Source organism: Hippichthys cyanospilos, chromosome 10 (genome assembly GCF_059441005.1).
Source record: "Hippichthys cyanospilos isolate Australia breed blue-spotted pipefish chromosome 10, RoL_Hcya_1.0, whole genome shotgun sequence".
Taxonomy (NCBI): domain Eukaryota; kingdom Metazoa; phylum Chordata; class Actinopteri; order Syngnathiformes; family Syngnathidae; genus Hippichthys; species Hippichthys cyanospilos.
Window position 1 is genome coordinate 651,462 of NC_142378.1, and position 7,593 is coordinate 659,054.

Sequence of the window (7,593 nt, forward strand, 5' to 3'; positions counted from 1 at the left end):
TTTCACTTTCGATACAATAACACTATTGACGTTACAACGGTTAATTTTTGCTTTCTTCAAAGGACTGATATTATGCTTTCCGAAAATGAAGAAAAGTTTCCCAAAAAAGATGTTTTGATTTCACAAAAAGAATACATTTTTCATGTACAGTTTTTTGAAGGATCCAAATTACTCCTACTTTTCTAAAAAGAGGACAATAAAATGTAGCTTACGCAAAAAGAAAACTGCTGATGTTATAGTTTCCTAAAATCAAGACAGTAAATTTTAGCTTACTCAAAAAGAAAACTTTCCTAAAATGAAGTCAAATTTAGCTTACTCAAAAAGAAAAGTGCTGCTGTTATACGTTCCTAAAATGAAGACAAATGTTGCACTTTCTAACTTGTGATGTTGCGCTTTCCTAAAAAAGAGAAACCGATTTTTTCTCTTTTTTTTTATTTTAAAAAAGAGAAACCGAATCATCCGTTAGCATTTTTAAGAAGGCATTTATTTGACAATGACGTCTGGTTTGTTAAAATGGTATTTACGCTTCGAGTTAATTGAATAAAGTGGAATCGGCGACGCGCTCGGGGATTCGGTCCCTCAATATCATTTCCGCCGTTATTTGTCTGGATTGCCTTGTTGCCATGGGGACGATGACAAGCGCAGACAAGCGAGCGCGATGGCGCCCGCCGAAATCGCCTCTCCTAAAAGAGCGGCACGCCGGTGCGTCCTTGGGACAGCAATAAAATCACAATCCAAAAAAAATCAAGTATTATGCGGCGGGAGGTCAAAGCAGCCATTGTGCGCATCATTGCACTTTTCTCCCTCCGCGGGTTTGTGTCCTTTGGAGCAATACTTTGTAATTTGACCTTAAAATAGCGCCTTTGAAATTATTTGCCCGCCTCGCCGCTTCGTAATAAGGACAATAGCTTCTCTGTGGTTGCCATGGCCACCCCGCATCAGCACCAGACACCTTTCATGTTGCATTAGCGCTAGTTTGGGGGCAAGAGTTGGCGGTCCGCCGCCGCACAGCGCAAAACTCCTTTGTATGCATTCTCATGCGATTGGAGAAGATTTTGCTATATTTCCATCCATCCTTCTTGCCATTCATCCGTCTGGACTTCCATCCATCCGTTTGTCCGCTTTAATTTCCTCTCCGTCCATCATCGCTCATTTTCCATCCATCCATCCATCCATCAGCTCTAATGTCCCATCCGTTATCCATCCATCCAGCAGTTCCAATTTTCCATCCATTCATCATCCATCCGTCCATCCGTCCGGCCACCCATTCATCCATCCATCAACTCTAATTTTCCTTCCATCATCCATCCATCCATCCATCCATTCGTCAGCTCTTATTTTCCATCCATCCATCCAAGATCAAAGCATGCCATCTCACATGTCACATATAAAATAAATAAAACGGCTTTTTATTTTGAAAAGCTCTTCCAGCAGATCCCCCATTACGACAGTGCGCATATCCCTAGCCAAAAATATTATTTTTACTCGGCGTTCCCCTGCTGAGTTTAAAAGAAATCATTCAAACTTTCATCAACGGCTTGGGCTGCCAGCGCAACCATGGGAAATAGTCTGCTGGCTTTGATGCCGCTTGCGAGGGCACGGCGCCCTTGTCAAACACCACCGCCGTTGAGCGTGCGCCGCCAAAACGGGGAAAGGAAACACGCGAGCGCGGCGAGCGAAACAACAACGGCAACCGATGCGAACGCGCGGATGCGCTTCTCATCCGAACCCATTTGTATGCCGCGCAAGACGGAAGGACTGGGGCAATTTAGTCCAGAAACAAAGTGATGAGGACGGCACCTGATTCTTTGGAGTCCGGTAATTAGCAGTGGTCGGTAGGAACCGACTGCAACCGCGTCAAGCTAACCCACCGGCATCCGTGCAAAAAAAAAAAATGTTTCTTGCATTTGTGACTTGTTTGTGCTTAACAGACCATTTATAGTGACATCAGTGGCCATCAGGGCCAGCAAGGCCTTCTCCGCTGGCCTTACAGAACCTGACATCATAATTCTAATTTCAATCGTTCATAATTCTAATTCTAATTATGATGATAATAAAGATGAAAGGATTGAACAAAATACCACATATGGGCGCGGAAAAATGGAGTTTTGTCACTCCGGTTCTCAGTGCCTCCGTCGTCATGAATATTTCATATTTCCAGGCGGCAAATCTACTCTGATTTGAATAGGTTTGAATCATTCCTTCCTTTGGAAGCAACACGGCCGTAGCTCCATCGGGAAGATCTTTGATTGTTTTGCGGCGGAAGCGTTACATCGCAGCGGGAAACGGTCAGTTGGAAACCTCCCACATATTTTCCAGTGGCCATTTTGACACCACCTGCCATCCGGCTCCGTATAATTGCAAAGCCAAACATCACTCTTGCCACCCCCTCGCTGACATCACAGTCTTGTTTGGCCTTCTAACAGCGCCGATAGCCAACTTGGAGCCGAAGGACAAAAGCTGCAAATTTCGCTCCTTATCGTTCCGCGGCGTTATTCTCCGCACGCCGGCGACATCATTACTTTGGGCGGAAAAATGACTTTTCTCCTTTTTTCTTTAACAACACCTGAGATTTCTGTCTTCTTTTTTCTTTTTTTTTTTTTTGCTGTTGTTTTGCTCTCCACTGGAAGTCACTTTGCAGTCAGAAGACAATTTACGGCGGATGAAGTGGAATGGGCAAAGCGCTGCGCCTAATGCAATTCTCCCGATGCTCTTGTCACGCTTTACCCGGTGATCCCATTCCCCAAATTCAGATTGAAGCCAGGCGGCGACATGAATAATAAGTGATGACAATCAGAAGAGCAACAAAGCCTCACAGTCAAAAGCTGCTTACGTTACCGATGGGCTTATTAAATTTTCCCTCTTTAATACCGCATTTACTGGAAATGTGGCCGGCACTTGTAATCTGCCTAAGAAAATGTCGATTTTTTTTTTTTTTTGCTCCGCTCTTCATTATTTAAAGTCGGGATGTCAATTGATTCATCACAACGGACCTGCGAGTTACGCGGCTGAAGTGGCGCCATTGAGTCGCTAGTAGCCATTATTTTTGCTCTGATAAAGCATGACATTAAAAGTCCTACGTCCGCAGCGCTAGTAAAAACTTAATCATATAAAGAAAGATTTGATTTTGGTGCACAACATGAAGAAAAGATTTCTATTTTCCCCTTCTCATTTGTGTTTATAGAAGCTCGACAGGTTAGCACACAGGCTAGCAAAGTTAGCACAACGGATAGCTTCAACAGCACTTGCACGATTGTGACGAGAAAGCTGTGCGAACTCTATTTTTGTGTTATACATTTCATGTTGGCACACAAGCTAACAAAGGTAGGACACAGCCTAGCAAAGATAGCACATTAGCATCTCATGAACAGTATTTGCAAGATTGTGAATAAACTGTTAATTTCGTCAACTGTTGATCGTAAAAGGCTGTTCATTCAACTACAGTATGATGATAAAGGTGCAGGAACTATATATTTACGTTATATATTTCTTGTTGGCACACAAGCTAGCAAAGGTTGCAAGATTGGGAATAAACTTCATTTTATCAACTACCGTAAGACGAGAAAGCTGCGGACACTTGATTTTTGTTATACGTGTTATGTACATTTCATGTTAGCACGCAAGCTAACTAGGTTAGTGCACAAGCTGCCAAAATGACCACATTATAACAGTTTTAAATGACTAGAAAGCTGCAGATACTTGATTTTCGTTGTGTCAAGTACATTTCACGTTGGCACACAAGCTAGCGAATGTAGCACATAGGCTACTTGATGATACTTGATTTTTGTTATGTCATGTACATTTCATGTTAGCACACAAGCTAGAAAAGTTAGCTTTGATCCACTAACAATTGCAATGCTGTCTTCAGACTTACTTTTGTCATACTAACTAGGACTTGTCATAATTGCCATGTAGCTACTGTATATGTCATGTAATAGATTAAATATTAAAAGGAAGAGGTAAAATTGCTAGCAAGACTTAAATGTAGCCTCACTTTACTAGTTCACTCAAGAATTGTGTCGGTTGCTTTATAACATTGAAAAAGTACATGTGAAAATAATGCCCGCCATGCTAACGTTAGCTTCTTGCTAACACTAACAAACCATAACCTGACGCTAGCAGGAAGTCTTTGCTAACACTTCATGTTAGCTTCATATTCACAGCAAAGTGGGTTTAATGTTTAATATTAAAAGTGATAAGAGAATGAGATGAGAAAATACGAATCTAAAATAATTGAAGTAATAAAATAATAGTAAATTTGTAGAATAATCCAAATTAAGTGATCGTTGTTTTTGAGTTATGTAATTCAGTACACGTCCCTTACAGCTAGTTAAGTTATATTTATTAGCAATGGCTGTCCTACTGAAAATACTCAAATATCTTAATTAGTATTAATCTGAGTCAACATCATAATTATCACCCAAACAAAAAAGTGTTTTATTACAGGCCAGCCTCGTAAAAGTGAACGGCAGGTCAAAGTTGCAGAAAGTGACATGATCGCAGCAATTACGGCGCGCGCAGGTGATGGCTGCTGAAAAAAGAAGTCATAAAACACTTGCGCGGGCAAGACAGGCGTGATGAATTGTTTTGTAAACACTCCGAAAATCAGCCGTATTGATTTAGCGTAACTCTAATTGTGCGTGTGTGGAAAGACAACACTCTGAAAATCCACTTCTTTTTTTTTTTTTTTGTCAACTTGTCACTCACGGAAAGCTGGTGACTCGTGAGACCTTTTTGTTTTTAAGACGTATTTGAAGCTTGATTACTTTTGACCTCGTTTTGTATGTTAATTTGGCGGCGGGGAGACGAGCAGCCGGGAAATAAATAAGGACTCATCCGCAGGAGTATATAAACCCCTAATTGGTCATTATGAATATGCAAATGATATTTTGGTGAAGGGGGGGGTGATGACGTACCCTTTTTCCCTTTTTGTATTGACCTGCTGTCGGTCCTCATAATGGACGTGCGAGGGTTTTGTTTGAGATTTTATGACGTGTAAGATTTTTTGTTCTTTCCATGTGATTGTTTTTGTAAACGTGAAGGATTTTTAATGACGTTTTTAATGTTTGTGTTTTTTAAGTGTGAGAGGTTTTGAAGTGCGAGGATTCTTTTTAAAATGTGTGAGAGTTTTGGAGTGTGGCAGTTTTTTTTTGTTTTGGTCTTTTGTTTTCTTAATTTATTTATTTTATCCTAGAGGGGCTTTGAGGGACCAAATTTAAATATTCATTCATATTATGTTTTTTTGTTGTTGTTATTGTTGTTGGTATTGTTATTCTTGCTGGAAAAATTCCCATTTTTTTCCCCATAATCTCATAAGAGTGCGGCGAATGTTCTTTTTGGCTTCAATCAGTTTTGCGAGGCTTTTTCCGCGCCGCCATATTCTATATCCGCCGCAACAATGTTACGGCGCATCTTGCATCATCTTACATCCGCACGCATTTTGGTTTTGTGCGTATACGTGTGGGTGGAGACGCCCATCTGCTGAGGTTTGGGATGAGCTTTGGGTTTTGACAGCTCCCGCCTCAAAACATCTCCCCCGTGACCGGCCGGCTCCCTGCACGCTCGGGCCCTAACACAAACACGGCGAGGCGAAAAGTACCTGCGAGCTGACAGGTGGCTGCGCAGACCCGCCGCCAGCTTTTTTTTTCTTTCTTTTTTTAGGCGTTAAAAGAAGAATGCGTTTAGCAAGAGAGAGCAGATGCTCCAGAATGATGCAACATCTGGCGCAAAACTACAAGGTGAACGTGTTGAAAGTAGGAAAAGTAGCTCAAAGGCAAAAGGCCAGGCCGTCTCCGGAGATACTCGGGGATCATGGATAGCGGGGGCCCGCGCTCCCGTCAAACTCGATGTAAGCTGACGCGGGTGGGGCAGGATATCCCGGGCGCCTCCAGTCGGGAATTTTAAACGGGGGAAGACCGGACTTCCTGGCTGTTGGCCTTAGCTTTGAATCAGGGTGCTAGGTGGCTGCGAGTTAGCGTCGGGGGTTCGGTTGACATCGGCGGACTTCGTAGACTTTTGGGGAATCTAAAAATAAACTTGATCCGGGGTATTTTTACAGTAGGCTCATTTGCTTGCACATTCTGGCGGGATTTTAGCCAAAAGGTGGCCTGTAGTGTGCCATATTGGACTTTGACATGTTGGCACCATCTGGGTGAAATTTCAGCTCCCTGTGAGATGTCAAATGCATTTGAAGTATAATAAAAGACACATATTGTCCATAAATATTGGGAGAATGACCAGCACAGTTTTGAACTGTTTTTTTATTCTAAACACCATATCAGATTTGAGAGGAATTATCGGTTAATATTAAGGACGTGTGTGTACCGATACTAAGTAAGCGATACCCGGCCCTTTTTCAAGGCATCAATGCTTGCGTTGACTGCTTTGTGTGGGAGGAAGCCCGAGTACCCGGAAAGAACCCACGCAGACACGCAGGAAGGCCGGAGCCAGACAGATTTGACCTCGGGTCTGAATCTTTTTTTTTTACATACTTTGTTTGCCAACACACTTGAACAAAACATGGGGTAATCATAGTCAACACAATTCAGATTTTGTGGGGTTCTCAACTATATTGGAGATGGAAATGAATGATTAGTTAGAATTAGCGACGCGGGAGTACTGATACCAAGTAACCGATACTCGGGACTGCCATTTTTAGGGGGAAAGTTTGTGTATCAAAAGTACTAGCGATATTGGTTTTCGGTATCGGTGACAACTGAAAAGTTGAACAACAGCACCGGTATCGGTCCGAGTGAAAGCGGTATCAGACATCCCTATTTAGTGTTTACATCCGTATGAATGGATTTTGTAAACATCACCTTTTCCAAATGGTATGCAAACATATCCATTTTCACCTCCTACACCGCACACGCTGCGAGCTTTGTGTGGGATGATGAAGTCCAAAAATTTGCAAGGTGCCCCGTTGCCTCGACGACCGCGAAAGCGCCAGCAGATTAAGGAAGGGGCCAAAAGGAATCTCAATAAAGAAGCCTATTGAATTATGGCGCGCCGGCGGCGGCGGGTGATTTGTGGACGTGGGTGGTCCAAACTGCGCTCGCTCGCTCGCTCGCTCGCGTGAATGGAGTCAAGTTACGGCACTTGATACAATGATACTTGATGTCTTTGTCAGCCCGCTTTTCCGAGCACTGTTTGCTGCTCACGGGCAATGGGGAGAGGAGCAAAAAGCTGATGCGGCGCTGCGTTGGGTCCTTATCCGCGAGGATGCCGTCTATACGCCAGCGTACACTAATATTTGTTCACCAAGACAGAAGAGGGAAGAAAATCACATACATGTCATGATACACGATAGATGCCAAGGCACTGACGTCAAACAGCTTCCTTTGATTTCTGACGTCGGCGCGATTACCATTACCCACAGTCCTAATATATTCACATCACGAAGTGGAATATAACGTTTTCCGTGCTCTCTACAGCATCAACAACTATCATGATCTGTAGGGTCGGCTGCGTTTATGTTTTTTGCCTCCCTCTTCAGGCGGTTTTAGGTAATTGCTCTTATTTTCTGTTTGTGTGGAACTGCCTGGGCTGTAACGCGTTACGAAGTCGCTGCTCCGCTTGCTATTGGTCAACATC